Source organism: Monopterus albus, unplaced genomic scaffold (genome assembly GCF_001952655.1).
Source record: "Monopterus albus unplaced genomic scaffold, M_albus_1.0 scaffold72.1, whole genome shotgun sequence".
Taxonomy (NCBI): Eukaryota; Metazoa; Chordata; class Actinopteri; order Synbranchiformes; family Synbranchidae; genus Monopterus; species Monopterus albus.
Window position 1 is genome coordinate 1,678,863 of NW_018127952.1, and position 18,635 is coordinate 1,697,497.

At 38.0% G+C, this 18,635-nt stretch overlaps 1 protein-coding gene across 2 annotated transcripts in view; it reads right to left on the bottom strand.

Moving 5' to 3' along the window:
* The window catches only part of glceb (glucuronic acid epimerase b), a 42,602-nt gene extending 28,396 nt beyond the window's left edge, over positions 1–14,206 (bottom strand). For both annotated transcript variants that reach the window (XM_020605836.1, XM_020605835.1), the window contains exon 1: positions 13,948–14,206. The gene's annotated coding sequence lies outside the window, so the exon portion shown is untranslated. The remainder of the gene's footprint in view (positions 1–13,947) is intronic.
* Positions 14,207–18,635: the final 4,429 nt, after the last annotated feature.

The window sequence follows — 18,635 nt, forward strand, 5'->3', positions numbered from 1 at the left end:
TCTAGTTCAACATGTGACTGTGAATGATGTGAATTCAAGAAATCAACTCAATGTGAAGAACATTTTGACTTGTCACAGTAGAAAAACACAGGTGTAATCAGGAGCAGAACAACACATCTCCAGGCCTGGGTGCAGACTGTACCACTGGGCCTGCAAACCATAATTCAGTTACTGTACAAGAGCACATAGTCACCTGTGCAAACAATGGACTACCAATTACAAATAGAGAACCATAGCCAGATGAGGCTCAACTAAAAAAACAGTGCAGTACTCACAGCAGTCCAGTCTAATATGAAAATGTACAATAGCTACGTTGGGCAACAGTGTAAAGCAATGTCATAATAATGGCATGAAATATGCATGAATTTCTAACCTCTAACTGAAGCTGTATGTAACTTTCTATACTGTTTTCACCCTCATCATACCTGACCGGGTGGTGACATCATCCGGCAAAGGCACTGCATTGACCAATCACATACAGGGGATGATCGGCTCATTAGCGCCCACAGGAAGAAGACTCTTTTGTTTAGCTTGTTAGTATGAGCATTCACTGCTATTCATTGTCAAATTTGGGGACAGTAAACACACTATAACAACATGCTGTGCATTTTTGTTAATACTGGACATTGAACGATGTTTTTTATCTATCAATGCAGACACACTGGTGGTAGGATTGGTGCTAAGGGAGAGTAGGCTAACTTAGTAGCATGGCTAACCAAAACACAATGGAAACTCACAGGCTGGAAACGTGAATGAAGCCACTCACGTTGACTATTCACAACGTGGCTGTATAACACCTACACCACTCCCCCTGCAACCCCTCATCCCCCAACCAATGCAGCCCCGTGTGTTAAAACGCAACAGGGAGTTGTGTTTTTGCCATACTAATGTGAACATGTTGTCACACTCCGTCATACTGGCCTGGTTGTGTTATGAGCTGATATTGCAAGACAGCTTTTGCCTCAATGAAAAATATCATCACGTTTTAATATCACGAGATCTTGTGACATGAGATTTCGCCACATCCTTAGCTAAAAGTGATGCAGAACTTGCCTGCTTCAGTTTCAAGGTCCTGGTACTGTTCATGCTGGTTCAAATGAAGAAAAACAAAAACAAGTCTAGGCTGAAGGGTTACTACATACTACTTTTTTAGCTGTACACATAACAATATTGAATTTTGTTGACAGATGCTGTCCATACAGATAATTTTTCAAACAAAACTCAATGTGTTTAAAATGGCATTTTCTGGTCAAAAGTCAGTTTGGATTTGAAAGGCCAGTTCTTCCTAATCCTCTGGGCCCTCCCTAATTGTGACAACATAGGCAAGACTCCAAGGACTATTTTGTCAGCCCCCCGCAACCCTCTTCCCACTGAACTACGTTAACCCATTAGGATTAGGATAATAAGGATAAGGATAATCACCTTTATTGGCCAAGTATGTTTCACACAAGGAATTTGTTTATGGTACAGAACCGATGGCAGCCATCTGCGGCGCCACCTCAACTGACGGCTCTAGCCATCGGGGGCAACAGGGGGTTCAGTGTCTTGCCCAAGAACACTTCGACGCGTGGACTGCCGGCACCGAGATTTGAACCTTCAACCTTCTAGTTAGCATTAGCAAGCTTGATCTTGATATAAGCTGGAAAACTTAAGATGTTGTATTACTCAGCAGAGGGAGTAAACAACGCGTACATAAGTCTGGTGTTTTCAGAGCTTAACAATATATTTATGGCTATTGAACAGTAAATGAACCATGATAAACAGTAGTGCTACTGACTCCCCCCCAATGAGAGAGATGCACACTGCACAGCAGGTGCAGTGGCTGCGGCAAAACGCTGCTAATGCATCCTCCTAGCTTAGTATATCCAGCCAATCCAAGAAAGACTTAACAGGTCTCTGGGGCCAAGGTCACACCTTCTACCTCAAAAGAAGGAAAACTTCATTTGCAAGCCTAATCAAGTGTGAATGTCAGCTGCATAGCAAAGGGAGGTCAAGGAATGGTTATTTTGTTCAGCGAAGGGGGTAGAGCTTTAGAGTCTCCCAGTTTTACGATATTGGAGGGTGTGGAGTTGTAAAGATGGCTACTAAAACATTTAACAAAGACATCCTTTATCCACGTTGGGTAGTTAGAGTGGAGGGCTCTTAAGAGAGTGAACACAAAATTGCAGCCTAGGGCCATTTCACTTCATAGGTTTCATGCACTGAGCCCTTCAATTATCAAACTAAATGAAAAAAGAACTTCTTCATAAATATACCATTTGAAAGCCTAAATTATCCTTCTGGTCAATTACTACTCTGCTTTGACAAAGGACCAAATAAATAAATAAAAAGGAGTACAGTGCAACACACACTTTTTAGGTCCTGCTTGGGAGCAGAGCCGAAGCATGACTGTGACCGCCCTCCACTGAGCTGTACTGGTCGACTACTCAAATGTGCAGGCGTTCAGTAATTTTGTAGCTCCTACATAATGCAGTAGTCACCACTTGGAGATATATAATTCTCTGTTCCTATTTTTAATGTTCCTGTGATAACCAGGATAGCAAACCCCTAATCTGTAACAAACTAGGACTATAACAATTTTTTTTTAAATCTGTCATTGTTTCCACAAAATGTCAAACATTAGTGAAAAATACTAATAACCTCTCAGTCTGAGAAGACATCAAATATGCAATGATAAGCTGTCTACTAATGCGTGAGACAAAGAAAAGCAGCATATCTTCACATATGAGAAGCTGGACCAGAGAACATTTTACTTGAAATGTCTCTAGCAATTAATGGACTATCAAACTTTCTCTCAATTATTTGACTTATTTCAGCTCTAAGATGAAGTTAAATTCTTTAATTTTGAATCAAATTCCTCATAAAACTCAACACCACCAGCAGCTGCTTCTTCAGAAAAGCTTTGTAGGTACTGACTGCTTGATCTATGTCTTGTCAGTTTTTGTTCTTGGTGATGGTCTAATTTGATCTTGGCTTATGCATATTATACACTTGATGTGCACTCACTAGTTACGTAAATGAGCAAATCAAGGGGGCTACTTTCTGTGTTTACTTTTGTTTGGACAAAGAGATGAGGGTTTTAAAGTGAGGTATGCAAAAATAAAGCTGTAATGATACAGTATATGTTGCAGAGTTCATGGTTCCCAAATCTACAGCTGATGTGGTTGTTAGGTAATTTTTTAGTTAGATAGATATTCAGAGATTTGTTGTCTGAATGTTAGTGCAGCCAGGATGTCTTCCTCAGACTGTTAAATGCAAGGTTGGTTAAGGCAGCTCAAGTCAGGGACGAATGTTATTATGACGGTAAAAGTAACCATAATATTTGTCTTAATGTGTAATGTTATGTCAAATTGTTTTAGATACACACCACGAAAACAACAGCCACACACATTATTTTCTTCATGTTTTGTCTACTGCTCTGCTCAGCTGCCAAGCTGGCATATCAGGTGACGTCACGGTTCGACAGCCCAGAAATGATTAATATTGTATAGCAATGCGTGGTTCGGGGGCTTGCTGCTTCCGGGCTGCTTGGGCAGCCTGGGGGTGGAAGATCTCTGGACTTGGAGTGTTGATGCTTGCCTGTGCCTCTTTGAATAAACCAGCACGGTTATATTTTTATATAATCAAGTGGTCTGAGTCGTCCCTCTGAGTTCCTGGTTTGAAAGAACCGGATGAGGCTTTATAATGGAAGATAGCCTATATGGTGGAAACACAGCTGATGTGATCCATACCCACAATGACCACAAGTCTGAGAGTAAGACCAAGTTAAAAAAAAAATAAAAAATACAGGAATGTTACTTTAAATGCTAAATGAACACATTCAGCAGATTTTTAAAAACCATAAAAGTCAGTACAGTATACACATTCAATTGGCACAAACATGCAGTTTATATAGCTTTATACAGTATATAGCACTAAGTCAAGTTTTAACTTTCGTTCCATTACTGACTACAATTGTGTAAATGACACAAAAAGTCAACTGAGATGTATTCAGCCTGTTAGTACAACACAAGGGTCATTATTAACTGGTTGCACAGAACGTGCTTAGAGACAACACAGTGGCATCTCTACTCACTGCCATTGAAAATACACTGGCACATTAGACTGCTGCAAGAGATTATGGCTTAGAAGAACAGTATTACATCACTGGCTTAAATGTGTTGGTAACCCATGTGTATGAATCAGGGGTTGGCAGATCGGTTTGGGTACTGTGAATATGACAGAGGGCAGAGGCACAATCACTGCACACATGATCAGGAGCCAACCATCCGGACATCTCACTCCTTGTGAGTGCTACAATCCCTCGGAAAGCTTTTGGACCTACCAGCTCCTAATCCTGGCTACACTCACAATACACAGTCAGCATTACACATTTATCTGGAAGACCTGTTCACAGAAACCAAAAGACATCCCACTTTCCATCTTGGAAGTAGATCTGTTCTACGCATGGCTGAGGGCACCACACCTATATATGCTGCCACAAGGCCAATCCTGTGTTCATTTTACATACAGTAGCTGCTGGTACTAGAGGCGTGATGCTCATGATGAAGGCTGATGGTCTGTGTACTTGGCGGCCAATGGATTTTCATTTTAAAAACAAATGGGCCGTTTTCTGATTTTGTTTGATAGGCTATATATAAATGGAAACTGGAAATTAAAGTACTAGGTGCATCCAATTTCAGGTCTGTGTGTCTGTTTGAGAACAGGGCTATACACACACACACACACACACACACACACACACACGCACACACACACACACAAGGTGCAGACGCCACAGCAGGAAAGCAAAAGGAACAGAAGCCAGCACTCTGGCTTGATTCCCGCAGGGTTCTGCAGAGGTGTGGCTGTGTTTATTTGTACTTTAGAACAACCAAACAAAATAAGTATGTTTTATTTCTCTGATTCACTATGTTCTCACAAACACCACTCCCTCTTCAGGTCTCTCAACCACTGCAGCTCTCTTTCTCTCTGGGACCTCCAACCCTCCATTCTGCTTGATTCCATTTACACAAGAGGTGGAACAAACTCATCTATGCAAAATTACTGCCTCTTGTTGTGGCATTCTGAAGGGTCACCACTGATCCCACCATGCCGGTACTGTTCCTTCTATACAGACCGGCGAGGTGGAAAACTGCAGTGTAAAAGGGGTTATTGTTGGCATTTGGCACACAGGAAGGACGGGTTTGGAAGTATGGTGCCTGGGGCCAGAGCATGCAGGAGTACTGTCGGCATGTTGTCTCTGAAACAGGTTATGGTTGGTTGCACTGTGGGGGTCACAGGACAAGGCTTTACAACAGTAGAATCCCACAAAGAGTCTGGACTCATCCAACCCCTCAACCCACTGCCAAAAATGAACAAAGAAAGTATGCTTGGGTTGTGAACTTCTGAGTCAATAAATATTTAAAGCAGAACCAACTATCCAAAAAATGAAGATCTAATAACTGACAAGCATTTTGACAAGTGAAAAAGCACGGCAAAACCTTTTAGCCGTATCAGAAAACAGGCCCAAACTAAAATATTTAAAGCCAACCTGGCAAATGCAAAAGCAACTGTTCCTAAAAAAAGAAAATGAAAAACATCCATAAACCATCAAGTTGTTACTTGCTAGACAGACTCACATCATGAATCACATAGATAAGGGGGTCAACACTATGTCATGGAACGTTCATCCAATGCCTAGATCAGACTGCAATATCTTCCTGCAAATTGCAGGGAGCCTAGAATTAAATGAGCAGCTGAGGCCCTTGTTGAATAGCTCATTATATCATATCACATGCAGTGTGTCATAGTGGAAGATGAAGTAGCATCTGGGCACCTCACGACAAAAACCCTAGCATGTTCGAATCTTTAGCCTTCTGTCACCTGGTCTGACAAACTCCACAAAATGTTTCAGGGTGTTGAATGACAGGATCACACAGCGCCAAGCAGCTTCCATGCACAAGTGTAAACGACACAGCAAAAAAAAAAAAAAAAATTGACTAAAATCTTAAATTATAAGGTTCACAACTGAATTCTTGTAAAAATGAAGATGAACTGCCAAAGCTAACAGATGATCCTCCACTTACTAACACCAGTATTAGACACCCAGTTTTCAGAGGCACTGTAACAATTGTAGTGATCAGGATAAATTCTTCTCAGGGGTTGAGGCTTTACGAAATGTCAGGCAGGCAGGCAAAACAGAACAAACCACAGACCTTTGTCTATGAGCCTATTATTAAGCACCATGGGAGAACCTGGCTTTGCCTGCAATAGTCACAAGAATCCCAGCACGAGCTCAAGCAGCTACAGCAGTGAGTCAGGCACAAAGTGACTACTAGCATCCTGTAGGATAGACATCAGCATCACTTAGGTTTAATACAGAAGGTGCTAATCTGAAAGAACACAACTATAAGGTCATAACTGGATGCGTTTATTTTTACTTCAGTTTCCTTTGTGCTCTGAATTTTGGTACCTCAACACATTAAAGGTTTGCTTCATAAGGCTGGTCAGGCTGGTGTGTTAATTTATTATAGCACTTTATTTTCAATTGAGGTACCAATGTGGGTAGGAACTGGTGGCAGATTTTGAAGAAGATTAAAAATGGGTAATTTAAAAAGGATTTTTTTTTTGTGGACTTCAGCAAGAAAAGGAATATGAACAGTAGAACCTCTGCCAGCTCGGTCATAAACAATGCACATCTGATAGTCCCACTTCTGCCACTAGGCGGTACACAGTCCTCCTTGCTGATTTGCACAACTGCATGCATAATTGCCCAATACAATAATATTAAAGGGATATTCACTTTGGTGGAAACTTTATAAGAAAAATTGCACAGGTTAAAAGAAAAAAAATTTACCATTGTCTCATGGTGTGGTATTTTTGCGCAAACCTATCTGCCACCGAAACATTTTAGCAAACCCTTTACACATTACTACAAAACAAGAACAAGGTAAAAGTGAATAAATTTTACAAACAATTATTAAGTCAGAGTCAGGCAGCATAAACACAGTCAAAAGTTCATAGACATGGCATACTATGGTTGAGTTTTTTTTTACAACTGACAACTTAAAACTGAATGCTGAGAATACCACAGAACAATAAAAAGACACCTAATGCGAGATATTTAAATGTCTTCTTATGACTTGGCAGCATTATCCCTCTTTTTGGGCTGCTGGTGGAAAAACAGATGGGAAAGCCTCAAAAGTGAGAAAAGAATCAGCCTCTTGCAGACCTTTTCTTCGAAGCTTAATTAAGATGATGAACACAATCCAAAAAGAGGCCATGTAAACACAGATGAAGATAAACATTACATTTGTTTTCCATATTCAGATCATTTCTTCATCCAAAATATACTGGCCTATTAGTGGACAGAAAAAGATACTTTTTAAGGCCTGTACCACAATTAGAAATATAGAGAACTCAAGATAAAGAGGAAGAAAGCACCAGCTAGCATCTTAGCACACTGGCAGTTGCTAGAACCAAGCACAAAAATATAATAAAATGACTACATTAGTCCTATCAGCTGGTTGAAAACACATATTCAGGCCTAGACTTGGATCCTGTTGGTTGCTGAGACAAACATGTTTAGACATGGAAAAAAACCTTTGGTGTAACAATGTAATAATAGGGAATCTCCAAGATGAAAAGCAATGGTCTCAAGTTTAAGGATAGTAATTACTTCAGTATACAGGCAAAAGACTGGACATGCTATGAGCTGCATAACTGGTCTCTATTTTCCTCACACTGTGCAGTACAGAAAATGGGTAAACATGAGTAAAGTTCAATATAAAACACTGTTACCATTTAGTTTTCCGTCCTGTGGCCCTCAATATTTTCAATGACCCAAGAACGAACGGACAAGAGGAGAGGACTTTAGCCACAAGGACACTTGACTGAAATGTGCCGATTAAAGGCATTCATCAGAGAAGAGACTGAAATGGCTTAGGAAGGACATACATCAACAAAAGAATCAAAGCATACACGTAAAACTGTACTCTGCCAAATTCAGCACAGACCCAGCACTAGATAAGGACCTGTTTAATATTTACTGGATATGAAAAACTGAATGATGGAATGTGCATTTAGCACTACAGTTTTGATGTGTTTAATGCCACTATATTTCTTCCATTTGACCTTTATTTGACAATTAACTGCCCTTAGTGCAGACAGGAAACGTAAAAGGTTTCCCAGCCAGAATCAAACCACGACGGTTTTGGATATGTGTGACGCACTCAGACTATTCAGCTATGGAGTGTACACATAACTGACAATATGTATATGAAAACAAAGTTCACATAAAGGTGTCAGAAGCCCACTCATTACACCTTTATATGAGAAAATTTCGAAGATGAAATCTCAGTAATATGTGTATTAATGTAATAAAATGTAGAGCTAGGAAGTGAAATCAAAATAAAACGTATGGAGGAGATATGGTTTGAAAGTGGGTAAACACATAATGCTGTATGGTGATTTGTGCTGGAGGAGTAACTTTGAAAAGGTAATTTTGCACCAAAGCAGGAAGTAGCTTTAATACATCTACAAGGGGTGAAGAGAAGTGTTGATCAATATCAAAGACAAAAGGATTACTTTATCAGGTGCTGAGATTTATGGATTTTTTTTTTTTTTTTGGTGCCAGGGTGTCTAAACTGGTTGGTGGTACTTCAAGTATCATTCAACAATCTTCTGAATCTTCTAACAAAGTATTTCTGTTATTTTGCCGGATCCTGAAAAAGAGGCTGTAAACCTCAATGGGATCACCCTTGGAATATTAATGTTAAATGATTACATTTAAAATAAATAAATACATCGATGTTAATGTTTTGTCTATTCCACAGTTTTCATTTATATGAACAAAATCAAATTATATATATACACAGACACACAGGCTATGAATATTTGTCTATGTAAATACTGTGTAGTATGAAATAGTGTATTCATCCATCTACTGCTGTGTCTTATTAGCTGGCTCCCTAATTAACAAGCTGCCAATGTCTGCAAGCGCTCACACTCAAAAATAGTGCAAATCCATACTCTATAGACCAAATCTTTATCACATTTATGCCCTGTGAAATGATCTACGAATTTCTTGTCCCCAATTCTGCTTTTTTCTTGTTTTCTTTCCTTTTTATAAATTACATTTTACATTATTTTTATCACTTCCTCTCTCCAACCAGCTGGCACAAAACAGTGCAGCAGTTAGTTTTAAGCAGCTTTAATCAGTAAATACAGTACTTTAAAGTAATTCTGCAAAAACCATCCAGAAATAAATAGTTTAATTAATTAAACAGAAACTCTTTTTCACATTTTGTGCTTAAAAGAACCACCATATGTAACTTGTAACATTAAGATATCATAGATATCAAATTATTTACTGTGAAAAACTGACCTGGAAACTAATATACAGTGTAGCAAAGTAGTAAGTGAAGCCATGATATGAAAATTACACAAACTGTATCGTAATCCATGCACCAACTTATTAATGCGAGTATTTTAGATAAAGTTTTTCATTTAAGAATGTGAATGTCTGCAGAATGTGTGTATGGGCACATTTTATTTGCATAGATCCAAGTGTGTAAATAAGAGAGAGATAAATACCTAAAGGTAAAGGTGTGCAAAAAACACATTATGTACTATAGCACGGCTATCGTGTAAAATGTGAATAGTTCTACCGAAAAATAACCTAAGACTGTTTAAATAGTTCACAGTGACACAATTCATCGATGACTATAACCTTGTAGATTATTGTTTATGTTCAGATGGGTGTGTGGCAGTTAACAAAATACATCATAACAGCACCACAAAATACGATTCTGCCTCTTAAATAAAAAATGTCTTTCACCTCACAGGTGAAAAAGTGCTTTGCGCCTGCTACATGCCCTTTCCTTTCTGGTTCACCTGCACATTCAATGAGCCAAAAACCCAAACAATATCCGACTGCAAGTTTTTCCTAATGGTAGCCAGGTTCACTGCCAGGGATCAATGCTGGTGGCCAAATCTGGCAGGATAGCTGCCATAACTTCACAGATGACAATGTGAGTTATAATTTCTCTAGATAGTTACACCCCCAACTTTTAAATCTACTAGCACTTTCAGGTTAGGAATTAACCTTTGCATTCAAATAGCATACTCTGCATAAGAAGGTACATTTCACTATAGAGGAATTTCCTCCAACAGTTATTTTTGATGTTTTGTTGCACAAAGTACACAAAGAAAGGCTTATGTTTTTTTCTTCCCTTTGCCCTGTTAAAATAGACTGTGGCCAAGGAAAAATCCAGCTGGCCGTTCTTAAAATCATGAGTTCAACCTAGTATTATGTTAAAAACTGATTATAATCAAACTGTTAATGTTGTTAGGGTGTGTTCATACGGACATGCTCAGGTGTGTGTACAGGAAGAAGCAGCATGTGATTAGTGAAATGGAATGTAAGAAACACTTAATACAACATGATTCAGCTGGCTTTTAAACAAAATGTGGAGCATTTACGGTATTTGGTAATCAGCCACCATAATAAAAAATAAAAAAAGAGTACTCGGTATAGCTTGTGGTGCAGTCTGACATACTGTATGAAATCTAAATTACAGCAGTCTGCAGAAAGACCTAGTGTGTAACCACTGTCATAGCAATTTGAAACTCGACTTCCCAAAACCAGCCATTAAAGTGAAGCACTTATAGTCACCTCTTTCATTGAACTGGCTATTTGGTTGAATAGATGTGAGGTTATTTGCTGTGTTGAGGATGCACAAGTAGCCCAGGGCATTTTTTTAAACTCCTGTGAGGAATTCCCAGAGACAGACCAGCAGAGACATGAGTAAAGCAAGTCCACTGAAAAGAACATTTAAATCAAGTCACATGACTTTCCTTTCATACTGTCTAATTTAAACAAATGTTTTATGCTATATCTCCTAATAAATAAATAAGGCACATGGGAAAAGTGTGAATTACATCAGCGGTTTTAAATTTCCTTTGAGGGAAATCATCATTTAATTAATCCTCATCATCATGTGTGGATTAATTAGGTATAACTGTTTGCTAGATCAATAAGACTATAGCAATAAATGGGCCTGGCCAGACCAGAATCAGCTCATTAAAGATATACTGGTATCTGTATACACAATGGCTGATATGTAACAAGAAACTGCAGTACAAAAACACTAAACTTGATTTGTGGTAATTTAAAAACAATGATAACTTGATTTTTCTGTTGTGAAATTCTTCTGCACAGTGCACATCTTGGTCATAACAAACAAAGGGATCAGCACTAAAATGGCTTGCATAGGCTGTGTTCGCTCACACACACACACACACACACACACACATATATAAAAGCCCGAAAATATAGTTCTGGTTGAACACAAGAGCACCTTCAGCACAAAGACTGACACAACCAAGGTGCACCACAAGACATACTTCCTCCCACTGGCCTTTAGTGTGTGCAATGCCTCTGTCACTGCTGGACCCTGACAGGGTATTATTATCATACACCTCAAACTCAATCCACTGTTGCTTTTCAAATTCTTGCCTTTTCATTCCACTTTCCTTCTTGCTTTCTGCACATCTCTTATAATGCATTCACTGTGTTTTTCCTTTCATTTATTTAGTGATACTGAACATTTAAACTGCATGAAAATTTTAAGATACTAACACAGATAGATAAATAAACCATTCCAACAAGCATAAACACTTTTTTTTTTTTTTACATATTCTGTAACTTAGATGTATATAAATGCATTGCACTCGTCTGTCCTTGATCACATTTATTTTGTTTTATTTATAAATACCAGGGATGTAACAATACCAGAAACTTATGGTACGATAATACCATGATAACATCCATGACACAATATTTGTCATGATAGGATGACAAAAAGACAAAAAAAAGCCTTTTACTAAATAATAATTCAGTATTTTTGTATGATTTTGCTTTTAAATTAAAGTGCTCCTGCTTTCCTTCTTAAAATTAAAGTAGCCAATCATGACCTACAGTAAGTATGTGCAAAAAACTGGCATGCATTGTTACTGGCATCGAATGGCTGAACTGTCGGCACAAACTGCAAAACAAATAATGTAGCAGTCAGTTGCATACCTTTTATGAAATAAAATATTACTGTAGCAGCTGAATGTTGTAAACAAGTCACACTCACAATGGAACATCAATGTTTTAATACCACGAGGCAGGTTTAAAGGGCCCATGGCATGTTCTTTTCCAGCCATTTAATGTTTAGTCTTGGGTACCTCTAGATTAGCTTTGCACCTTCCATAACTCCAAATACTCTATTTCAGAATGATAAAACCCAAGAGCCTCCTCATGAAAAAGAGAGGATAGTTTGTGAATGTGCACAACTCCTGTTGCCGGTCAGGAAGCTAGACAATACATAAACAAAAAAACTGTGACAAATACCTCAAATCCTATGTGACATGTTTGAACCAAAATATGAAAGTGGACAGCACGACGAACCGCAACAGCATTAATTAATTGGAATTTCTCCTCCATGGTTAGGTAAACAATGGTACATGTACAGATGAACAGAGATTTGTAACACTGTAAAGAAAACGAGTGGTTGAGAAACTGGCATAATACAGACGTAGTAACTTCTCCAGCCTTACAACAATACATTAACAGAACAGCACATAATACAGACGTACGTTTTGTTTTTGTTTTTTTGTTGTTTTGTTTTTTTTTTTTTACTTACTATTAAGTCTCACCGAGTAGTGAAAACATCACTCCCTTTCAAGTAGCACCAAGGTTGGTAAATCCAACCCATGATATGCTTTGCATTTGTACATCTTGTTTATTAACCTGCACAAAACAATGCACCTGCACAGTTTTTGTGGTCATATATTTCATCATTGAAGATTTCTTAAAGATAGTGTTAAAATATCATCTCATCATGTTCTCGTGAACCTACTATTGTGTATTGTCTTGTTTTCTGAGCTAAGTGTATCATCACACCCCTAATACAAACACATTAAAGTTCCCTCAAAATAGTGTAATATCAACTAATGAAGATCTTTAACAATGTACACTGTTAATAGGTGTGTAGTTACAAAAACATAGGAGGATTAGAGAGTCAAGTAAACTTGTATAGCCAGACATTTATGTTACGCAGTCAAGGACAGTACTGACCTCTATAAAGGAAATTCAGTCTCACTGCATCAGTGACTGTCCTACTCCCAGAAGCACAATTGCACATAAGTGATCTTTTACTTTCAGTTCATAACAGGCGGTGCTTTTGTGTACAGAAATCACGGATGAGGAAAAGATTTGATTTAGTTGATTTTGTTTGCTGCACTTTGAAATAAGTTAATTGGTAAATACAAACTATTCTTTGCATTCTTTTTGAAGACATCCTCGATTCACTTGAGCGCCTAAAACTTTTGCACAGTGCTGTAGATATATCGCTGCAACAGCTTGCGGGGAGAAAGCATATCTTTACTGGAAACCAACAACACTCTTAAAACTAAAGTCGAATGTGGCTGGACGTTAGCTAACCCCGTGGCACAAGTTAGGTTTCTCAGTTTCTGACCTGGTCCATTCACAAAAAACACCGTACTTCACGTAGCCACCATGATAAAAACCTTTCCAGGACAATAATGTAAAACTGATATTTCTAGGTTGAGTCGCGAGGCGACATAGCCATCTAGCTACTGAACCGATCAACAGCGAGTTTATACTAAGCAAATGTATCGTTAGCATACAAGCTAGCAGGGATATGCATTCCAGAGACAGTCCTCACTGAGCTTTGAAGTTCCTGCCTTCTCCCTCTGGCTCCGTTAACAAAAGTCGTCAAGCTTAAGGTTGTCTTAAAGTGTTTCACCTGAGTTAAATGTAACAAAACAGAACACGAGGTTGGTGGGATTTAAATGTTGCTTTGCTGATCTAAAACTGAACTGTGAAAATATCAGCTAGCACTGCATATGAGTGTCTGGACAGAGAGAGGCAACAAGACATAACGTTAGCAAACCTACCTGCAGGATTAAAGGTGTCCTGCAGAGCTGGAGTTTATTCAGGAACACCGCTAGTAGTTGTTTTCGGTTGGTCGATTTGTTTAAACGACTCCTACTTTACCTCAAGTTGAATCACGGATTAACCACAGACACGGGATGGCTATGCTGCTTCCCAGCCACAAGAGCGACTGAATCCAGCTCAAGATCCGCTTCTCACTGGGAAGGATATTTAGTATCGCGAGATAGGACGAGAGGGCTGAGATCTCTACGGACCAATCAAATTAGCCGGCTGGAGCCAAGCGTTTGTTTTGTTCGTGCTTGGTGGAAAAGTGGTTATTTTGCATTTCAAAATAAAATAAAATAAAATAAAAACGTTTTGTCAAAGTTTTAAATTATTTGGTCCTTTATAACATCAAATATTCCCTGTGTAAAACTTGCCAAAATGTTCTCTCAAAATCCCCAGGAGCCCAGAAGCCCAAGCAAAAATGCTGTGGAATGAACTCAGACAGCCATTCACAGATGTCATGACATTTCCTTTTCAGAATTGCTGTATTGTTACTAAAGTAGTGGCAATATATTGTAGATCGGTCCAGGCTTCCAACATTCGTTCTGTCCCCTAGATGATGTATGATTTGTGTATTTCACCCAATCTCTTTCTGCCCATACCTTTCATTCATTATCCTCTTTTTGGTGATAAGTTTCTGCATGGGGTTTCCATGTTGTCTACGTGTTTGTGAGAGGATCCTCACAGTGTTATATTTGCTTATCTTTGTTTAGCTTTTTGTTTATGTTTCATCTGTGTTTGTGTGTATCTTCCTCTGTGTGTACCTTCCTGTATTTGGCCAAGCCTATAAACAGTAGACTCAAAGATACTTGGGCAGTAAGGCTGATTCCAATTCTTATTGTGATTTCAAAGAGTACCATGTGATGTAATTGATCCTTTGTCATGATTTTAAACTTGGAATCAGCTGAGTGACAGACTGCTGAGCAGCCCAGAATATCATTTGCTTAGTATATCCCATGACTCCATTCAAGTCTAAAAAAGAAAGCAGGAAATGAGTGCACCTGCTCTGTTATTGTAAATGATTAAGACAAAGTATGCTGCAGTATTTTTGATTGTAATGGGACAACACTATTGAAATGTTCAATTGTTTTATGTAAAGTGCAATTTCAAGATTTCCTTTAAATTCTGCCTTTTGTATAATGCTGCATAAGAGTACTCTAGAAAAAAGCTAAACTCCCTTCTCTTCAGTACATGCTGTTGTCAGGTCTTGTGAAATACACCCTGAGAAAGAATAAAAGGAGATATCATCACAGGCAAACCAAACTCAGGGCAAGACACATGTATGACGCAAGACTGCAGCACCTCTCTTTTTTAAAAATTGTTTTAATATGCTCACTCTTTCTCTGTCTGATATCCCTGTAGTTGACTGGCAGTAATGCTGTCATGGAGGTTTTAGATTTCTTAGCTGTATGTTGAGATAATTTAAGATTCTTTCTATTTTTTTAATTTCGCATTACAGTGTTGTTGACATTCTTAGTAACAAGTTCTCTATGCTGATTAGTTTTTAGCTATTCTGTAGCATGACTGTTGGGATGATGATCTGTAAATTGGTCTGCCACTTTAGTCCAGATTGAGATGTCTCGGCAAACACTACATAAAATGCCATGATATTGTACAGACATTCATCTTACTAATGTTCACCAGCAGGTCACTTATTATGTGAAACATCTCACAATCTATTCAAAAGATTGGCACAAAACTGAACAGACATCCACTGTTTCCTAGTACGACCCTGAGGTTTTGTATAAAATGTCTTGACATCTACTAAGTGGATAGTCATTTAATATTTGGATGAATACCTCGTATGTATTTTATTATGTAATGCCACCATCAGTACAAAACTTATATTTGTAAAGTACTTTGGTGACCAAATCTTGTTTCCATTCTCCTCAGTGTCTAAAATGTTATAGCTGCCCATAATGTCCTATTAATAAACTTGACCCAGTTTGGCTGCTTTTTGTTTTGTCGGTTTGCTTTTTTTTTAAAGGCGGGCCTATAAATCCCTCACAAAATGACTGCAAAAGTTAATGCAATGCATGCAAATATTCGTTGAAAATGTATGTTCTACATCATTGTCCAATAAACTGACTCACTAGTTTACTAACCTGGGGTTAGTTTCACTGTGCCGTTCCTCTCTAAGTCTTCTAATGCTTGTCTATTACAAAAACAAAGAAACCCATGGTGATTAAAGCATTATGACTAAAGCTTTGTGTGAAACTGACTGTGGGAGGACATTGTTATGTAGAGCGTTGTTTTCAGTGTGATGTATTGTGCACTGATTATGTACAGCTTGCCTAGTTATTAGAGGGTTTCTTAATAGTTCTTAGGGGAATTACCTGGCATGGACAAAAGACCAAAATCACTGGATTGTTTTTTAATGAGAGATTATTTTTCCATGGAATCAATGTAGACAGCTTTCAACAGTGTATTGATTGAAACAGAACTGATTAAAATGAAATAAAAGTCATTTGATTTTGTATTATGTGCTTATGAGACTAGACACTGATGTTGATCCAAATAATAAACTTGCAGTGATAAAAAGAAACAGAACTCTATTAAGTGTGACAAAGCGAACTGTAAGGGTAATGGGACTGATAATAGATTGAAGCTCATTTCTCCACTCAGCATGTCGCATGCAAATCCAGTCCTTCCCTTTGTGCAGAGTAATATTCTGCAGTGTATCTACTGAAGATGTAGTGCTAGCAAACGCGTGGACCCAAGAATCTGAATCTGGGATTAAACAGAGGCAATTCAAAGCAGAGAATTTTTTCTTTTCATTTCTTCTACTGTACAATGTATAACAAGCAATGGAATATGTGCGTGTGAGTTGCTTTCATTGAAGATTCCATAAGGGTTCCTCAGTCAACAGAAAATATTTAAGAGCAATAGCAGCATCCTCCATCAAACCACACTCACTCGGGAAAAACTGAAATTTAATGAAATTAATAGGATTTATTTAACCATTTTAATTTTCATTCAAAGGCTGAGTAAACACATCACAGCTGAATATATTTTTGGATGTTTTTTGTGACTCAAATTCTCAAAGTCTGTACTTACCACTGAGTTCAAAATGTGGACTCACTGAAGCTGCTCAGAAAGAACTTCAAACACCACTTCCACTTTTAATACCTGTCAGAAATTATTCTAGAGCAACAGCAGCATAAAATAAGGATTAGCAGGCTTAATGCTCTGTCTCAAAACTCAAATTCCCCTCTTAAAAATGCTACACATACCGGAGTCAAGTAAAAGCACAGGCTGAACAAAATATAGCAATAAGGATAAGTAAAAAACAGAAGAATAAATCTTCAAATAGTTATCAAGACAAAATAAAATATAGAAAGCAAAATGTAACATGATATGTATGTAAGGTGTGCCTGTATTCACTGCTGCCAGAGGGATAGCTGGGAGGATCTCTGAGGTGCCAAGTCCAAACTGAAGGACTGAGTGAGATAAGGTGTTAAAATCCCCTACCATTCATTTTATCTAAGGCTATTTGTATTCTAAGCCTGTTTCTCATTTTAACTTTTGGAAAAGGAGGGTAGGCACACCACTTTAATGTGATGTGCTCTGTATCTGATATCAGCCTCAGACACAAGAAAGAGAAATGCATTGACTGACAGCACTGTGTGGACAGAGATAGGGCGAGATGGGGAGGCCTCAAGGTGGATATAGACATTAGCAATAATCTTCTGTCATACACTTATATCATTGTGACAACCAGTGGTGTCGGAAAAAAAATATTTTGTGGTGGGCCAGATAGGGACAATGAAATTTGTGGGGTGGCACACTAAAAAGGTTATACAGTGTAGAGGAATTTCAGCTTATGTTAGTTAATTAAAAAGGTAAAGGTACTATATAATAGTATAAAATATACTGCATACTGGTTAATGCCTTGAATGATCTCATGCAAACATAATCAGATTATAATATTCACATGAGATTAGCCAAGGAATTGTTAATTATCTATTCCAATTTGAATGCATCATAAACAATAAAATTGAGTGTGTGGGTTGTTTAAACATAAACATCAATTATTAGCTGATAATAAAGGTTTCATTTCTGTCCAGAACATCATATTTCATATAATTTGCAACTATCTTCCATTTTTTGAATCATAGCCATGAACTGAAATTTAATTTAAATGTCAAGACTCTAAGTGGCTAAATATTCTCCTTGGCCCCAATTTGGGGGAGCCTTTGGTGACGATGTCTAACCTTTTTCTTTCCCCAAAGCCATGCAGTGTCACTCAGTAATTTATGTCCTATTTTTATAGTTTGCCACCAGTGACGTGCGGTGAGGTTCACAGCTGGTGAGGCACTGACTCTTTTACAGTCAGATTTACAAATACAAATTGTCTGTTAACAGACAGTGCGTTATGTTTTATATCTCATATCAACATTCTTTACACAAACGTGACCCATATTTAATTTGAGGTTAAAATTTATTCCAGTTGAGCTTATTTCTAACTAGAAATAATAAAAGTTTATGGTCTTACCTTTACTTGTACACAAAATCCATTTGTCAGCTGGTATGTATTGCAAACCATTTTACCGTTCGAATCCAATATTAAAACAAATATTTTCAATAAAGAAGATCCTTCTGGACAAAAGTGTCCACACTGTCAAAAATGTTTTGATTGAAAGTC